A 19,313-nucleotide genomic window follows, 5' to 3' on the forward strand; every position below is an offset into this window, starting at 1 on the left:
GGGTAAGACATGAAAAAATCCTTTGATATGTATGTTTGTGGGAGAGCAGCACATAGAAAACATCCTGGTATATTGATTGATGTCAATGGGAGAGAGATGTTCCTAAAGATATTTGATTGATGAATCAAATTTGAAATTATGCTAATATATGGGGGAGATTAGCAAATTCCTTATGCATGATGGTTATAATGCATATGTCATTTATGGACAACATGAATGGGGGAGCAGTTGCAATAAAGAATTTTGGTATTCATGGCACTTAGATGATTTTCATCTATATTTCCATCAATTCCAAAAGGGGATATTGTTAAGCATGAATTCTAATGGTATTCCTATGGGAGAGTATCCCAGCATTGTTGGAGATGTCATTCAAAGGTTGTGTGTTGCATTCATGGCAAAGTTTATCATTGATGTCAACATACTGAGGACTAGAAAAGAAACACACAAATTTTGGCTTCATGAGGTTCAAGGAATGTAGATGAGCTTATGAAAAATTTGGTTAATGTTCTACAGAGTGTATAGATGCTACAATTAAGAGCACATGCAAAAATATGAATACAATGCAAAGTTATTCAAGATTTAGTGAAGATAGTAGTAAAAAAAACTTTTTAGATAGCAATTATTGTTGTTTGGATTATATCTCCTAATAGAAACAGAATCTGGTCATAGGGGCTTAGAAAAAGGTAGAAGAAATGTTGAAGATATTGTAATCAAACATGTACATCTAGATGAACATCGATTAAAGAGTTATGAAGATTGTGAGTTGATAGTTTGTTTGTAATTGTGAAAAGTGTAAAGATGTAATGTAACATGAAATTGTAATATCTTAAGTTGGTCCTGTTAGTGAATGGTTTTCCTCCCTAGTTGTTCAAGTTTATGTTGATAAGAAAAACCTACTTTCACTACAAACGAGTCTTCATGAACTGCAAATACTCTCTATGTTTCAAAGGCACAAATCCCTTCTACAATAATTTGCAATACAACTCTTATTATAAATGAATTATAATTGTCATTCTTTTGACCCAAAATAACTTAAGGAAAGATGTAAACATCCCTTCATAACCATTAAAGAATGTTTTAGATTTGAGTAATCACACTATTAGATATATGCCACACAACATACAATTTTTAGAATTTTAGAACTATGATCAAGCTTACCAAACAACCAAAAGGAAAATAAATACAACATCATTAATGAAACAACATCCATAGGGAAATGAATTTCATATGAATTTCACCACTAGTAAGATAACTAGATGATTATCAAATAGATACTCCAGATATAACCAAACGATTACTTCTATTATCATTAACTTCACTATCCAATGACAACTAAAGTAAACAAGTAAAACTTACTAGCAAAAGCAAAACAATGCAAAGTCCAAAGAGCTGACCCTTAATATCTCTTAAAATATTACATATATAGTCACACAGGGATTTTTGAATTCTATTAAAAAGTAACTCCCTTCAAGAAGTTCAAACATTTTTCAACAATAGAGTTTGAAAGCATAGATAACTAAAAATGAGAAAAAGATATAGGTGACCCTTCAACTTTCCTTTAAGGTCTAGCTGTACTATTGATATTGGCATGAGATTCTTGGGTGTCAAAACAACTGCTGCCACTTTCTTTCCAAACCTTGTGCACTACAAGAAAACCAACCAACTCCTTTTTTTCTGGGACACCTAGCTATTCCAATTAGAACTTCTACATTTTCATGATTCACCAAATATGATCCAACATTTTGTCTTGTATCTCTAGATGATTACTATAGATAATAATCATAGAGTTTGTCCTAGTGACGATGGTTAGATTTTGGAGAAAAAGGTTGTCCCCACCTCCTTAGGGGGATTTTCACTTTGATCTTCATTTCCCATGGTTTTAATATAAATACACTTTATGTTAGCAATTAGGATCTCCTTCAAGCATCCTACCTCCTTAAGCAATTCTGAGAACTCTCCTAACCCCTATTCCATCACTATGTTCCTCCACTCCAAATTAGCCTGGGCAATGAATAGAAAATTGACATCAATCTTAGCTCTAGGGACTTGATTCATACATTTTTCTATGCCACATTCTTGAACTTTAGAAATTTTGATGATATATTCATCCCATTTGATATTTTTAAGAATCCTAGGCATTCATTTCTAATTTTAAAGCTACCACCAACTTATTAACTCTTGCATTGGTAATGGTAAAATGAGAAATATAATTGGTTTCTTGAGCATCCACAACATTCAACCACTCACCATAAGCTTTAGTGATGGAGTGATCTCTTTTAACCTACATGATGAAGCTCTTGTTTAGGGGAGACTAAACATTGATAACCATAATGACATTTGACAAGCTTTTGCATGTGGACTTTGAAGCTCATGAATGTACTCATCCATTTTCCACATTGCTTATTTTAATTCTTTTTTATCCCTTTGATCCTTCCATATCCACTAGGAAATTATGGTGTACCCTACATTCCATATTTTCATGTCAGTGGCTCTAGAATTAGGACCAAGGATAGTCTTCTCTACCACATAGTCTTGGGGTTGTATTTTGTCTATACTTTTCTTAGTTTTTGGCTTCATTACCTTTGCAACCCATTGTCTTGTATCTTCATCAAAGTTCAATAGAGTTTTAATCTTTGGCATTTTGGTCTTGGGAGTCTTTCCAAGACATTTACTTACCATGTCATCCACTAGGAGTGTTGTTGAGACTATACTTCTCTTCTTTCTTATTGACAACTCAAACCAATTGGGGACCAGAGGGTTCTCTTTGGGAGACATCGCTCTCAAATTATTAGCACTTCTAATACTTTTTGACACCCCTATTCTATTTCTCCTATTAGGGATTTCCTAGTTTCTTATATTTCCTCTTTAAGATCAAGTTCTATCATTGCTAGTTAGTCACAAATCTTGTTCAAGCTCTTTGATGGCTTTTGCTTCTTCCTACTATGGGAGTTGAATTAAACCTTGAACAAGATATTTAGGTTCAACAATTGATTTCAGCTTTCCTAAAGTGGGAGAAGAAACAACTTCATTAGAACTAAGAATAACCAAGGGTGAACTTGAACTATCACAAACCCTTTGAACACTATAGGCCCCTAATCTTTATTGTATCTTTCTCATGAGCCATTTCACTATTCTGGCTAAGATGGGTAGGCTTCTTTCTTGCAAGTCATCTTCCTTTGGTATTGTCTAGTCAATCTTTGGTAATGGACAAGCTTCTACTTTTTCATTGTAAGTAGGGTCAACAATTTCTTCATACTCCTTTTCAGTTATGCTTGAGACATCTAACAGGATACCAAACTCTTTAGTCTATGCTAACATCAATCTAGACCATAGCATTTTTTCTAACTTCAAAATAATCTTGAAAATTGTCCTAGAAGTCTTATAAGTGAGGAACATGCAAAGTAGAGGAACTTAGCTTAGAGTACTTTAGGGAAAATTCTTGACTATCAAAATTGGGTCTAGCAGAGTAAGTTAGTAAGCTCATGGATTTGATATCAATTTTGAGCTTGAGGGCATCTTGAATGGTTTTGCATTTATAATGTACAAGCTTGATAGGGAATGTGTAACCTGAACTTTTCCTTGTCTTACAACTCTTTTCAACCTCTGCCAACTATTTTAATATTTTCATCAACACAAAATAGTCAAGGCAATGGTGAGTTAGCCATAGTGGCTTGCCTTTGTATCCCTCAATCCTGAGATAAGTGAATTTGGGAAACTGGGTAAAGAAACTACCATAAATATCAATTAACTGGGTGGCTTCCTTTGTCAATCTCATATTCTCTTTTCCTTGTAATTCAAAAACCATTTTGGCTAGGAAGGTGTCTTGGACTATTTAAAAACTTTCAAAGTTTTTACTCTTCTACAAGAGAGGGTAATAATCATAGATGGGCATACTTGGGTTCCACCTTGAGAATGGTAATCCTTTCCATTCCCCATCATAAGCTAGAATGTTAAAAAAATAAAGTCATATAGAAGCCAATCATTCCTAAAGCTTGGGAGAGCTCTTCTTGCAGACTAGTAGCTATTATATCTACCCAATCAATGAACTTATCTTCCCCTAGAATAGTCTGAATGAAAAAGTATATCCAATTCTCCCAATGAAAGACATGCAGGTTACCCTTTACCCTATCTAGTAGTGTAATGAAATCCTTAATTTCAAGTATCATGTGCTCTCTAGTTAATGGACATACAAGATAGGAACCCCTTCTCTCAAACTTGAAAAGAAAACTTCTAGCAATGTTGTTGTTCAACTCTCTGACATCTATGGAAAATTGGGCATAGGAGAAACTAATAGTCTAGTCTTCGTACATTTCATGTAGGGGAATTCTTAGAGCACCCATGACAACAACTCAACTTACATACACCAAGACTTTTCCATTGAAAGCACATATACATTTCTCAGCTAGATCATATATAGCTCTACATGCTAAGACTAACTTAGGGTAGGGGAAGGCTTTTAGGAAGGTAGATGCATGCAAGAGACCACTATCTAGTACTTTTTGGGATATGGAACTAGGTTTTGGATTCGTAAATCTAGCTAGCAATTTGCTTATGTCTTCCTTAGCAAGGAAGGTGTCTTCCATGTCAAGTAGAATACTACTAATGAAAAACTCTCTAACCTTCTTAGGTAGCTTTGGGCAAAAAGGAGCGGTCATGAAAAAAAATTAACTAGAGCAAAAAGATAAAGAAGAATGCATAACTCTTAAGAAATGTAGAAGAAAAATGCCACTTGAAAAATTAAAGGCTAGAGACTCCTCGAGTTGAGCACATGCAAACTTGTAGAATAGAAAGCTTAAGCTATTACTATTTACATCCAAACTAGAAAAAATAATCTTTACTAAAATCATAAATAGCAGGGGAATAAAAATAAGATAGCTTCCATTTAAGACATGAAACCTGGACTTAAAGTGTGAGGATGGATGACAAGACAGGGTTATGATCATTAAAAAATCACCTAAGTTCTACACGTTTCATGACATGCCTTACCATTATTACCCTTAACTCTTCATTAATGCAAATATTTTTGATAGATTTAGTAACATTGCACTTTTTTTGAGTTGTCAACCTGTACACATGGCACCAAAAGAATTCATCTTTATGATAGGTTGAACATGAATAGTTGAACTACAAAATAGTTCAATGTTCAAGTTCAATAGTCACAATATATTAGAAACGATGCTCATAACAATAGACTAGACATGAAAGTGAAACCGTGAACTTGAACCTTGAAAAAAGTGTTTAATGTCCAAGTTCAACATTGATAATGAGAGGCAGTATCCATGGAGTGGTTAACTCTTTTTTGACTCAACCAAAAGGATTGATGAACTGATGAACCTTGAACAATGAAAGAAGTGTTCAATGTTCAAGTTCAAAAATTTATTCAACCAAGAGACAAAAATGTTGAAAAGGTTAAGATTCAAAATGGGACTTCAAAAGGGGACCCAATTTCTTTACAAAAGATTAAATATTACCATGTTTATGTGCAAGAAATATATGTGGACCATTTATGGGTAACAAATCCTATATTGTTATTGTAAATTAGGAAAATCTCAAGGAAGAACTAATAATATATTTTAGGACTTGGTATAAAGGAAGGATGATTCACTTGGTTGTCATCATCCAGTGTGGATATTGTGTAAATGCAAGAATGCAAACTTGTATGTGAGATCTAGTGAACCTAATAACAAATATCTTTTGATCTAAGAATTGCTAGGTGTAGTTGAGGCACAATGAGGTGAAAATGAATTGTATCTAGGAAAGAAGTTGTTTTTTGATAGTGTTGAGGTACATTTTTATATTCAGTGAGGATAGTACTAATACTATTTGGACAATGGGTCCTTCTATCTTCCATTCAACTCCTAATAGGGATTCGAAGTCTCCTAACTAGGATTGATATGTACTAGATGTATTTTATTGAGTCCTGATAGGGTCCATCCTTTCACAAGGAGCTTTTATATTAGTACATTATTTTGTGGGTACCATCCCCACTAGGGTTTCCCCTTTGGTCAAGAGTTTTCCTAGTTAATAGATCTAGTGTAATTTATCTTTATATAATTTTTGCATCTATTGTTTACATAGTTCTAAATTAATAAGGATATTGAGAGCTTTTTTGATTGCATAACTGACTCACCCCCTGACCACTCAGTTATCTTGGTGGAATATACGTTCTAACAAGATGTAGTGTTCACTGAGAACAAACAAGAAGAGAAAGTTTAGAAATATTTAATTTGAGGTTGACATTTGATTAAAAATTAGATTATTCAAGAAGTTTCAAAGATAAAGATGAAGTTTGTTATGAGATCAATGACTACAAAAATTCAAAGAATATCTGATGAAGGAGATTTAACAATTTGAATTGAAGTACAAAGTTCTAGGTGGAAGTATATTTCTCAAGCATTTATATTCAATGAAACTAAACTTGATGAAGATATGATGATTATGATCAAGCAGTGAAATTCTAGAAGAATGAAAAAACTTTTCTATTTAAGGGATGAACAAGATGTTCATTATTTCTATTTGAGTTTATGGAGGAAGTGATTGTCAGAAGGAGAACTGAGGGAAAAAAAAAAAACATTATGAAGATCAAGTAAAGGAGATTGAGAAAAAAAGACATTTAAATAAACAAGGTAGTGCTAAAACCTAATAGATCATTTCATTGTCACTTTCTAATCATTGTAGTAAAAAATATCTTAACTAAATGGACCTAACAATAGTTTTTAATCCTATATGGTGATATTCTTTTGAATGTGTTGTAAGTCCTTTACCCTAGTCCACTATTTAGAAATGTCAAGGAGTGATAAGGACTAGGTGATATTTGGTAAATTCTCTAATAAGGCTACATTAATAATGTGTATGTAACCTTTAATAGGTTTGGCTCCTACCAAAGCTCACTTTAGAAGTGTAAAATGTTTGGGTTGTCAATTCCTGAGTGGTTTTTCCATTTATGGGGTTTCCATGTTAAATATGTTAGCATGAATGTTGATGATACAACATTGGGGGGGTATCCTAATCATTGTAGAGTATTGACATTTTTCATTCATGACTATGTTTTTCATTAATGTCAACATAGCAGTAAGACTATGAAGAGTGTAAAAGTAGAAGATAGAGATTTTATTGGTACAAAAAATGGTTTGATTTTCTAGTGATGTGCAGTCAAGGACATGTTCCAAACTATGTCCTGATGACATCGTTAAGTATGCAGAGTCTACATCAAATACATACAGAAGTCATACCTAAAATATTGAGAGTAGTACAGAAGTAGAGTATTGAAGAACAATGTTCTAATGTTTATTTTCTATCTTACATCTAAGGTGCAATGAAGATGTGCACAATTAAATAGTGACAATAGATAGTCAGGTGGTGACATCAGTGAGTGTGCAAGCCCTAGTATCACATGTGTGAAGAGTTGCATAGACTATGAGCCAACAATGCTATTATAATTGTAATTTAATTAAATATCTTATTATAATTAATTAGGAAAGCCTAAAGGCCAACTCAAGGAATTATTTTTAATATATGATATAATGGAAAGATGTTTTCCTTGTTTGTAATGGAAGTTGGATGCAAAGTAATTGACTAAGTGTGAAAAGGAGTAGAGTGTTTGGTAAATGCGTGTAAGTGATCCAAGGGATGATTAGATGCAAGTTTTGTGATCTAGTTACAAAATTTGAAGGAGCATAAGTCTAGTTTCTAGGATAGAGATAAAGGAAGGAAGGACAATTCATTTCTATTATTCTATAAAGACTAATACATAGATCATTTGGACAGTGAGTTCATTGGTCTTAACCTCGAGGCTATTTGGGAAGTGGGTCCAACTATCTTCCACAACTCCTAACATGGTTGGAATACCCTAACAAGGATTTAAATTATCCTAACATGGACTCCTATATACTGAATATTGGTATAGATGCCTAATAGGGTCCATCCTATAATAAGAAATATTTATATTAGTACATCATCTTGTGGGTACCATTGACACTAGGGTTTTCCCTCTAATCAAGGGTCTCCCTGGTTAACATATCTGGTGTTAATTGTGCATGAGTATCTTGTTATGGTTTTTAGTTATATTGCTCATATGGTTAAAGATTAATAAGGTTGATAATTGTGATATTATTTGGATAACTAATCCACCCCCTAACCCCTCTTAATTATATTCTTGGACTATATATTCTAACAATTGGTATTAGTGCTTTAGGTCCTTGAAGGATAAGCTTAACAACTTTGGGGGATTGATAGCGAATATTTTTAGAAAGGATAGTCCTAGATTTGATGGGCCAAACTATGATAGTTGGAAGGAGAAGATAAAGAGTCATATGCTATGCATCGTTCTAGGCTATTAGCTTTTGAAAAAAGGAAAGAACGACATTGTAAAAGAAGAGAAGCTTGAAGAATGTAGTGAGGTAGAAAGAGATATATTAATGTGCAACATGAGAGCAAGAGAAACAATATTGTCATCTCTTTATAAGAATGAATACAATTAGGTAAAGACACTTCAAACATCTTATGAAATTTAGAAAGAATTAGAAGCTACTTTTGAAGGTGATACAGATGCTAAGAGAGTAAGATTATGGAATTGGATATGTATATTTCAAGATGCTAAAATGATGGAAGATGAATCTGTAAGAAATTATATCAGTAGGATATTAGATATTGTTGTAGGAATTAAGACTTGTTGTGGAACTAAGAGAGAATATGAGGGTATATGGAAAATATTGAAAAGTTTAACACCACCATTCAAGCAAGTGGCTATGATGATTCAGCTCCTTATACCTTGGACTAAGGGAAATCTTTCTTGGTAGATTGGAAGTAGAAAAAAATGGATCTAAGATAGACTGGAGATCTAGCAAGAGTAGAAACAACTTTCAAGGCACTTAATGTTTGGCTAAGTTTGACAAGGAGTGCAAGTACATGTGAAGATTTTACTAGAAGCATATCTAATGAAGACAAGAAGATAGAGGAAGGCATAGCCCTTCTTGTGAGAAGAGAAAAGGATGGTAAGAAAATCTTTAAATGTTGGACTTGTGATGAATTTGGTCATTATGCATCTAAATATACTAAAAGAGAAAAAGTATAGGGGAAATTTCAAGCCTAGAAGAGATAGAAATTATTTGTATGATAATGATGATGATGAATTTGATGAAAGAGTTCAAAGTGAAAGTGATGATGAATTAGGATTTGTGGCTATTAAGGAAGATCACCTTGATAGAGAAATTAGAGAAGAAAAAGCTCTAGTTCCCAAGTTGAAAAGAAATTTGATTGGATATCTAATAGTGGTTAGTCACATCACATGACTTGTGATATGAATAAGTTTGTTTAGTTTAGGAACTATGATGGAGGTATTGTTAGGGTTGGTAACAATGCAACATGTTATATTACGTGGATTGGATCCATTACTTTAGATGGAAGGACTAACACTAATATTTATTTTTTGATGGATTGAAGGATAATTTGATGAGTGTTAGAGAGTTGGTGGACAAGGGACATCAAGTGCAGCTCATAGAGAAGACTTGCACAATCAAGGCTAAGGATGGAAGGATGATTGGAACTAGAACTAGATTGAGAGGTGATGTATTTTAGTTGAATCCTACTGAAATGATATGTTTGGTTGCTAAAGTTGATAACTATTGGTTAAAGTTGATAACTATTGGTTACAACATAGGAGATTTTGTCATATAAAATTTGATAATATTGTAAAGATAAATAGTACATTTTCAGTTAGAGACTTACCTAAGATTACAAAGCCTACTAATGTTATGTACGAAGAGTGTATTATTTCTAAGTAGAAGAAAATATATTTTCCCACCAAGAAGTTCACTATGACAGAGAAGCTAGAAATTGTTCAGACATATTCGAGTGGTCCTACAAGAACTAGAGGACTTTTTAGTGAAAGGTATTTTATGTTTTTTGTTGACAATTTCACTAGAATGACATGGGTAGCATTTCATAAAGAGAAGCTTGAAGCTTTTGAGAAGTTTAAGATATTTAAGAATAGAGTTAAGAATGAATCTAGTGTAAAGATTAAGTGTTTGAGATCATATAGAGGAGGATAATTTACCTCTAGAGAGTTTAACATGTTTTGTGAAGAGAATGGAATCAAAAGACAATTTTTTTTAGCCAGACCTCCTATGAAAAATGGGATTGGAGAAAGGAGAAACATATCATTTTCAAAGGAAAAAAGAGTGATGTTGTTTGAGAATGATGTATCCAAGACATTTTGGAGAGAAGCAATAAATACATTAGTGTACACTATGAAAAGATTATAGATCAGAAAAGGTATGCGCAAGACTCCCTATGAATTATGGTTTGGTCATTCACCATTAGTTAAGTATTTTAGAATATTTGGAAGTAAGTGTTACATTAAGAGAGATGATGATATTGGAAAGTTTGATCCTAGAAGTGATGAAGGTATGTTTCTTAGTTATTCATTGAGGAGTAAGGCATATAGATGTTTTAATCACATAACCAAGACTATAGTTGAATGTGCAAATGTAAAGATTGATGAGAAATTCAGTACTAAGGAAAATATGGTAGATTATAATTCTAATGAAGAAGAAGATAATTCTGGAATTATTAGAAAAAATGTAGAAGTTTTATTTGGGACAAACAATGATCTGCAGAATGATGTGCTATCTATTTAGCAAAGAGGAGAATAGAGGCCTGAACAAAGAGATGAGATAAGAGTTGAAATTTCAACTCCTACCTCTAACATGAACATGACAAAGAATCACCCTCTAGAGTAGATAATTGGAAGTAAAGACAAAGGTGTGATGACAAGGAGCAAAGTTAATCAGGAATTATGTCTAATTTCTCAAGCTAAACCTAAAAGTGCAAGTGAAGCATATAAAATGATCATTGGATTAAAGAAATGAAGGAAGAATTGGATTAGATTGTGAAGAATGAGACATGGGAGTTAGTTCCTAGACCTAAAGACAAGAATGTGATAGGAACCAAATGGGTATTCAAAAACAAGATGGATGAACAAGGTGAAGTTGTGAGAAACAAGGCCATAATTGTATGTAAAGATTACACACAAAAAGAAGGCATAGATTATGAGGAGAAATATGCCCCTATAATCAAAATGGAAGTAGTGAGAATGTTCTTGGCTTATGCAACATATAAGAAGTTCAAGGTATATCAGATGAATGTCAAGTCAACTTTTCTAAAAAAAGAACTTGAAGAAGATGTATACATTGAGTAGCCCAAAGTATTCCCTTTGACAAAAGAAAAAGAGATGGTACACAGATTGAAGAAAGCCCTATATGGTATGAAACAAGCACCTAGAACCTGGTACACATGTTTGGATAAGTATCTAACAAAGCTTGGATTTATTAAAGGTATGAAATTTGGTAATTTGTATTTAAGAGAAGTTGATGATGGTTTTTTCATCATGGTAATATTTGAAAGAAATGATGAAGATGGTGATAAGTTTGCTGAAGAGATGAAGAATGAGTTTGAAATGAGTATGATAGGAGAAATAAATTTTTTCCTAGGATTGCAAATTGTGCAGAACAATGATGATATTTTTATTTCACAAGCTAAGTACTTGAAAGACTTGTTGAAGAAATTTGGATTACAGAGTTCTAAACCTATTGGTACACTAAGGATAATTGGTCACAAGTTATCTAGCAAAGATGAGACACCTACAATTGAGAAAAATAAGTACAAATCCATGATTGGAGAATTGTAATATCTCACTCACACCAGACCAGATATAGAAAATGTAGTTGGGATTGTAGCTAGGTTTCAAGATGATCCTAAAGAGTATCATTATGTAGCAGTAAAGAGGATATTCAAATATTTGAAGGGAACATCTAATTGTAGAATTTGGTATGAAAGATCAAATGATTTCACTTTATGTGCATATAATGATGTAGATTAGGCAGTATGGATGATAGAAAGAGAACCAGTGGTGGAGTATTCTTTCTTGGTTGAGAAAGAAACATGATTGTATCTCACATAGTAAAACAAAGGTAGAATATGTTGTAGAAGCAAATAACTACAATCAAGTTATGTGGATTAAGTAGATGTTGAAGGATATTGGAATTGGGTTCATAGAACCTATAATCACTTACGTGATAACACAAGTACACTGAGTATGTCTAAGAAAATTGTATTGCATTCTAAGACTAACCATATATCCATTAAGTATCATGTCTTAAGAGAGAAGGCAAAAAAAAAAGAGATTAGACTAGAGTATGTAAGTAATGAAGATCAAATTGTAGATATCTTTACAAATCCCTTACCTAAAGATACATTTGAGTACATGAGAGGTATGCTTGGGGTTATGCCCCTACCTACTTCAGAGCAGATGATGCAGAAGTACATCAATCTAGTGGTATAGAGCACTATTGCTAGACTAGAAAAAAATTTAATACTTCTTGAATGGGGGAGCATTTGTTAAGAGCTGATTCATTGATGACTCTTGGTATGTGGTATTGAATAGTGTCTTTGGACACTTGAGCTAGTGGAAGATTTGGAACAAAGATGTAACAATTGGTATATTGAAATTATGAGGTTTGTGTCATTGATGTCAATAGGGGAGAATATGCATGAAAAACATCTCCTAACCATTTATTAGGGAGATTTAAAAAGATTCATGTGAGAAGCGAGAGGAATATCTCTATGGGGGAGATATGTATGGTCAGTTATTTATTGTGAACAATTGTTGTCGATCTTAAGAAGAAGATGAGTGCAACAACACCAACATATTACTATTTGGTATTCATGGAACTAAGATGTTTTTCATCTATGTTTTCATTAATGCCAATGGGGGAGATTATTAGAATGAATGCTAATGATAATACATTGTGGGAGTATCCTAAGCATTGGAGAGTATTGACATGTTGCATTCATGATTGTGTTTGTCATTGATGCCAACATAGTAGTAAGACTATGAAGAGTGCCAAAGTAGTAGAAATATATCTTATTGGTATAGAAAATGGTTTGTCCAGTGATGCACAGTCAAGGCCATGTTCCAGACTATGTCTTAATGACATGGTTAAGTGCACAAAGTCTAGGTTGAATATGTACGAAAGTTGTACCTAATTTATTGAGAGTAGTATAGAAACAGAGTATTGAGAAATATCAATCTAATGTATTTTTGCTACCTTACATCTGAGATGCAATGAAGAAGTGTTTAGTCAGACAATGATAGTAGATAGTTAGGTGGTGATATCAGCGAGTGCACAAGCCCTAGTATCACACGTGTGAAGAGTTGTATAGACTATGAGCCAATAATGCTATTGTAATTGTAATTAAATTAAATATCTTATTATAACTAATTGGGAGATCCTCAAGGATGACTAGAGGAATTATTTTGACATTGAAATCAGTATTTTTGAAACAAACCTTAAATTCGAGTGATTATATCTCTAAAACTATGAATAATTTCAAGATGATGTAAACTAGTGATTTTGAGTACTTTGTTCCTACTTTCTAACCATATTTTTTTATTTAAAAAAATATTTAACTCAATTTTTTCTTCTCCTCTGAAAAGTGGTACATATTAGAATTCAATATTTTTAAAGAGTGACAGTCTGCTTGACACACATAACTTTTTTTTCTAGAAGAGATAATGAGGTAATTCTTTTGGTGTTGGATTTGTAACATCAATATCTAGAGGATTCATTTGGTTTGATTCAATTTGGTTGAATATTGTATAGTTTATGAAGTGACACCAATCATAATTTAGACATACATTCATTTTGATACAGATAACTTGAACTCAATTTATCATAAATGTATTTTTTTTAACAGAAAGCTATCTCAATAACCTATTTCCTAGATATTTTTCAAAAAAAAATTGACCTAATTTACTAATTTTCCCGAAGTGTTGAAGTCAACTAATGTTCAATTGGTAATGAACCTATAATGAGTTAAACTCATATTTGAAAGTCTTAATGAATATAATATGTATTACAGTTATAGTCATTGGAAAGCTTGCTCTAAGTGGCACAAATTGGCATTCTTTATTTTATAGTAGGAGATCAGTAATTTTCAATTTTGGGTGTCAAAAGAGCCAATTCTATATTTTTTCAGAAAAGAGGGTAAAAAATTTGTAAAATCGCATGTTCAGGCAAACATATAAAACATGTTCGCCCAAATATATGGGTCTAAGTTTTGTGATTTCCAAAAAATTGATTTGACTTGTTTGACCAAACATGTTAAATAATTGATGTTCGTACAAACATGTAAAAAACAAAAACATGCTGATGTCACCTGCAGATAGGTCAAATTTTAAATACCGAAGTCGTACTACGACATTTTTATATAGCTATTGCTAAAAATTTATCATTGAGGCAAGGGTAAATTTTTTATTTTTATGATTTTTTAATGGGAAACAAGAAAGGAAGGCAAAACAAATATGCAAGGAAGAGATCTGATGAAGTAGAACAAAGAAATCTTCAGAATACTGTGGCACGTTATCATCAAATTAAACAAGGTCTGTAATTATATATATTAATTTTTTATGGTATTGATTTTAATTATTTTTCAATCTTATTTTTTTTTTATCTAATTTGATTTATTTATAATTTGTTGTAGACAATCAACAAAGTGAAGGAAATGTTGAAGAAGGCTCAATAGAAATAGAAGTGCATATGGGAGAAAGGTCAGGAACACTCCCTAAAAAATCTCAAACAATGAATGTTGAAGAAGGTTCAAGATCACTCCCCTCCCTATAGAGGTTCAAATAAAAAAATTCAAAGAAGGGCCAGAATTTTTCCCTATAGAATTTCAAACAATGAATGTTGGAGAAGGCTCAAGATCACTCCCTTTAGAAATTCTAGTAAGAGAAGTCAGAGAAGGGTTGAGATTAAGTGCAGGAACTAGTATGGACAGACTCCTAAATATTGCCCAATCTATAAGGAATGGTATTTCTCATAAAATTTTAAATCATTTACTTAAAATGGATGTAGAAAAATTGAGAAGACATGAAACTACTATTCAACCCTTAAGTTTGTCTAAGAAAAGGTCAATGAATAAGAAGATAAGAGAAATTATGACTAAATTTGATAACACTAAAACACTTGAACAAGCTCAGTTGCTTTCACTTTTTCTTACACAAAAGAAGTTGTAGGAGGCATTGAAATTGTTAGGTGTAGACACAACATCAAAGAAGAGAATATTTTCTAACATGCAAACTGATGTGATTGAAAATGTTAAACAAGGTTTGAGAGACATAGGAAAACATTCTCAAACTAAAGATAAGTCCATGGTAAGAAAAGTGATGTTGATGTCTGCTTTAAATAAGAATATGACCTAAAATAGACAAACATGTTCAATTTTATCTTAAATGGGTTTTAGTAGGAAAAAAATGAGAGAATAAGTTAAGAGAAGATTAATTTTGGATGACAATACTATGGAGGGAAATTGGGAAATCATTGTAGAGCACCTCATTTTGATAGGATTGAACAGGCATTAAAAGATTTAGTCATATCATTTTTGATTGATAACATCATCCTTCATCAAATAGCAGAGATGTTATCAGGCATAAGATTGCATCTGGTCGATATGAACATCATACAAAACATTGGTTGGCACAACGCAACATGAGTTATATGTGTCATTTTGTAGTAAACATCCTAATGTAAAAGTTGGGCAAACGTTGTTTGAAAAATTGAAGCCATACTTTGTGAGGTCAAAAAAAGTGTTTGAAACATGTTGTTTTCATCATCATATTGAGTTTGATCTCCACTATCAAGTATTTTGAAATTTTGTAGAAGACACCTATGGTTTTCATGATGCTCCTCCTAGTAGGAGAAGTGAGTTTATGTCATCCATTCTATGTGACAAAATAGATGATCCAGCTGGTCAAATAAATTGCATCAAAAGGATTATGTGAAACATGTGGTGAATTGGCTCTATTTTCTTTGGAAATTAAAAATATTGATGTAATGAAAAAAATTGAATTACAAAAATTACAAGTATGTGAAGAATGAAACAAAGTTGGGGAAAGAGACAAAAAGGTTGGAATATGTTGAAGAGGAGTTACCTATTGTAACATTTATGTACAAATTTAAGAATTTGATTCAACCTTATATTCGTCATGCATTTTTTGCAAAGTGGAAAGCACAATAGTTTCAAACTTTGAGAGATAATTTCCCACTTGGAACGATTGTATTAGTTGTTGATTTTGTAGAGAACTATTCCTTTTTTCATCAGAAAGCAATTCAATCAGATTATTTCTTTTCTAAGTAGGTCACTATTATGGTACATGTTTGTTATAGACATGCACAATTAGATTTGGATGGTGTTTAGAGTACATTTCAAGCATGGGTAATTCAAAAGGAATATCATTTTTATATAAGTGATGATAAAGAACATGACATTCACTATGCAGAACATTGCTTCAATATGTACTTTTCTTATTTGAAAGAAAGAGACATAAATGTTGATAAAAATTATGTTTGGCCTGATGGATGTGTCACACAGTTCAAATCATCTAGACCATTTTATGCATTAGGTAGATATCATTGCAATGAGAATATAAAACACGTATGGAATTTCTTCAAGAGTGGCCATGGAAAAGACGAACATGATGGTGCTAGAGCTTACATTAAATATTCTTTGCAAAAGTATCAAATGAATTATTAGGAAGTTCATGTAAATGATGCACATGATGTTGTTGAATGGTGTAAGACACATTTTGCATCAGATGAGGTTGGGACATTATTAACAACGAGTCGAAAAGTACCATATAGAGTCTTTTGGGAGATAATAGGTATGGATGTGTACATTTGTTTAAATTTTATGCAATTAAGTTATAAAATTTTATTGTTAAGTTTTATCTTTCAATTTTTTGAAGTTTAAATTTAATTTTTCCATATTTTCAATTTAATGAACTTTTGGGTGTTAATAGAAAAAACATGCATGGTTGCAAGAGGATAGAAAAGACAAGTTCCTTACATGCAGTCATGAATATAGATAATCACAATTGGACATTGAAGACAAGAGAATACTCATGTTTTTGTGACAGTTGCATTGATGAAGACTATCAAGAATGCATTAATCAAGCACATGGATATATAGGTGCATGGATTTCGGTACCACTTGATGTTTCCGATACATTTCATAAAGATGATGAAAATTTTGATGATATTCCACTAATTTCTAATGATTATAATCATATCTTTGGATTGGTAAAAGTTGGTAAGTATCATAAAAATTAATCTCAACTTGTCAATTAATCTCAACTTGTTATTTAATTATCAATTTGAACTATCTTATATAAACTATACACATGTATGTATACTTGTTATGTAGGAGATGTCTTTGCAGTGATTGTTGAGCCTAGAAATCATGAAGATGTTTGTTATTATTTATTGCGATGTACTGTAGAGAGGGAAAAGTTATATGATCCTAAAGAAAGTGATGGAATGTTGTTCCCCATAGGTATTATACATACATGTGTGCACGTACATATATGAATAAATATATATATCTAGGTAACTTTATATCTATCAAATTTTAAAATATTTAAATTTGTGGTGTAGGTTATGTTGTGATAGAGGGAACATATTTGAAGCAAGAAAGAATAATCCAACATGGAATACACTTTGTTTATTATCAACCTGATAACAAGGTTTTACAATACAACCACCTGATCATTGCTACCGGACTTTGTCAGCATCCAGTCAAATTTAAGTGTGTCTGTTGCAAGTGGAGACTAGATAGTGAAGATCATGAGAAGATATTGCATGTTATAAGTGCACATCATGGTTAAACTAACCTTTGAGATTTATTTTATAATAATTTGAATTAATTTAAAGTTGTTGGTTTATTGTACAAGGTCATAACTCTTAGTTTATTAGTTTATTAATGTGTTTTTAAATGTATACATTTTAATAATATTAGTTACCATGGATTAGTTTAATAATAACAACTTGATATAAATAGGCAATACAAGTTATTAGAACTTACACAATCATTAGATAGATATGTATCAAAGATAATTTAATATGTTAGAATTCTTAAATACCAACTTCTTTTCAAACTATTGAATTTCATCTTAAATTAAATGTGTTTTTAATTGTAGGATCATAGTCCTAGTTATCATTAGTTTATTAAAAAACTATATAAATTAATAATATTAATTTTATCATGGATGAATTTAATAATAACTTGATCTAAATAGGCTTGATCTATGTAAGTTAGTTGGAACTTACACAATCATTAGATAGATATGTATCAAAGATAATTTAATATGTTATCTAAATTCTTTTATCAACTTCTTTTCAAACTATTGAATTTCATCTTGAGTTAAATGTGTTTTTAAAATTGTATGATCATACTCTTAGCTATCATTAGTTTATTAAAAAAAAAATATTAATATTAGTTTATTGTAGGGTCATACTCTTAGTTTATTAGTTTATTAATGTGTTTTTAAATAATATATTTTGTAAAAGCTTTTTCAAATAATGTATTGGCTTACCTAACTACCATATTTTTATCCAAATAAAACTAATATTTATCTTTAGCCCTACTAATTGATAATTTAACAAATATGTATCCTTCTAACTTCCTACTAATTGATTTGACAAAACTGATTATTTGATTATTTTATAGTGATCATAATAAAATCTAAAATCTAAAGTTTAAATATGTTCACAATAAAGTTTTATAATGATCACAATAAAATCTAAAGTTTAAATTTGTAATCTAATTAATGAAGAATGTTCTACTAAAAAAAAAAAACAATCATGTACATCTCAAGAATAAACATCTACATCTAATATCTAGATACTGAAATGCATACATATGCAAACTGTAAGTCTTGAATAAACATGTATACGTGTAGCAAAATATAAAAATTCATATACATGTGACCATCCAACTACTGAAGTACTAAATAGTAAAAAAAAATAGTGAAACATGTATGTAAGCCATCAAGGTACTAAAATACACGTGTATGTAAGTGTTTAGAGGATATATACGAAGACCCCAATATATAAATGCATCAAAATATATATAATCTACTACTACTAGAGGGACCCCTCAAGACACATATGAACAAAATGACCCTCTGATCGAGTCTCCTATACATCCTATGGTGCATCAATTGAGCCCTGCAAATATATATATATATATATATATATATATATATGAACTATCTAAACATATATATACATATACATGTGTGTACATTCAAATTAAATATGAGTGCATAAATCTAGTTTGAAACATAAATAAATTTACAAACTATTTAAATCTTGTACCTGAGCACTACTAGGTGTCTTAATAGAATCATCTCTCTAACATACATGGCCTGAACCAATACTAGATGTAATCATGTATTTGACGACCTGTGCTTGCAT

This window comes from Cupressus sempervirens, chromosome 4 (genome assembly GCF_028749045.1).
Source record: "Cupressus sempervirens isolate cs-2001-9-10 chromosome 4, ASM2874904v1, whole genome shotgun sequence".
In the NCBI taxonomy this organism is placed as follows: domain Eukaryota; kingdom Viridiplantae; phylum Streptophyta; class Pinopsida; order Cupressales; family Cupressaceae; genus Cupressus; species Cupressus sempervirens.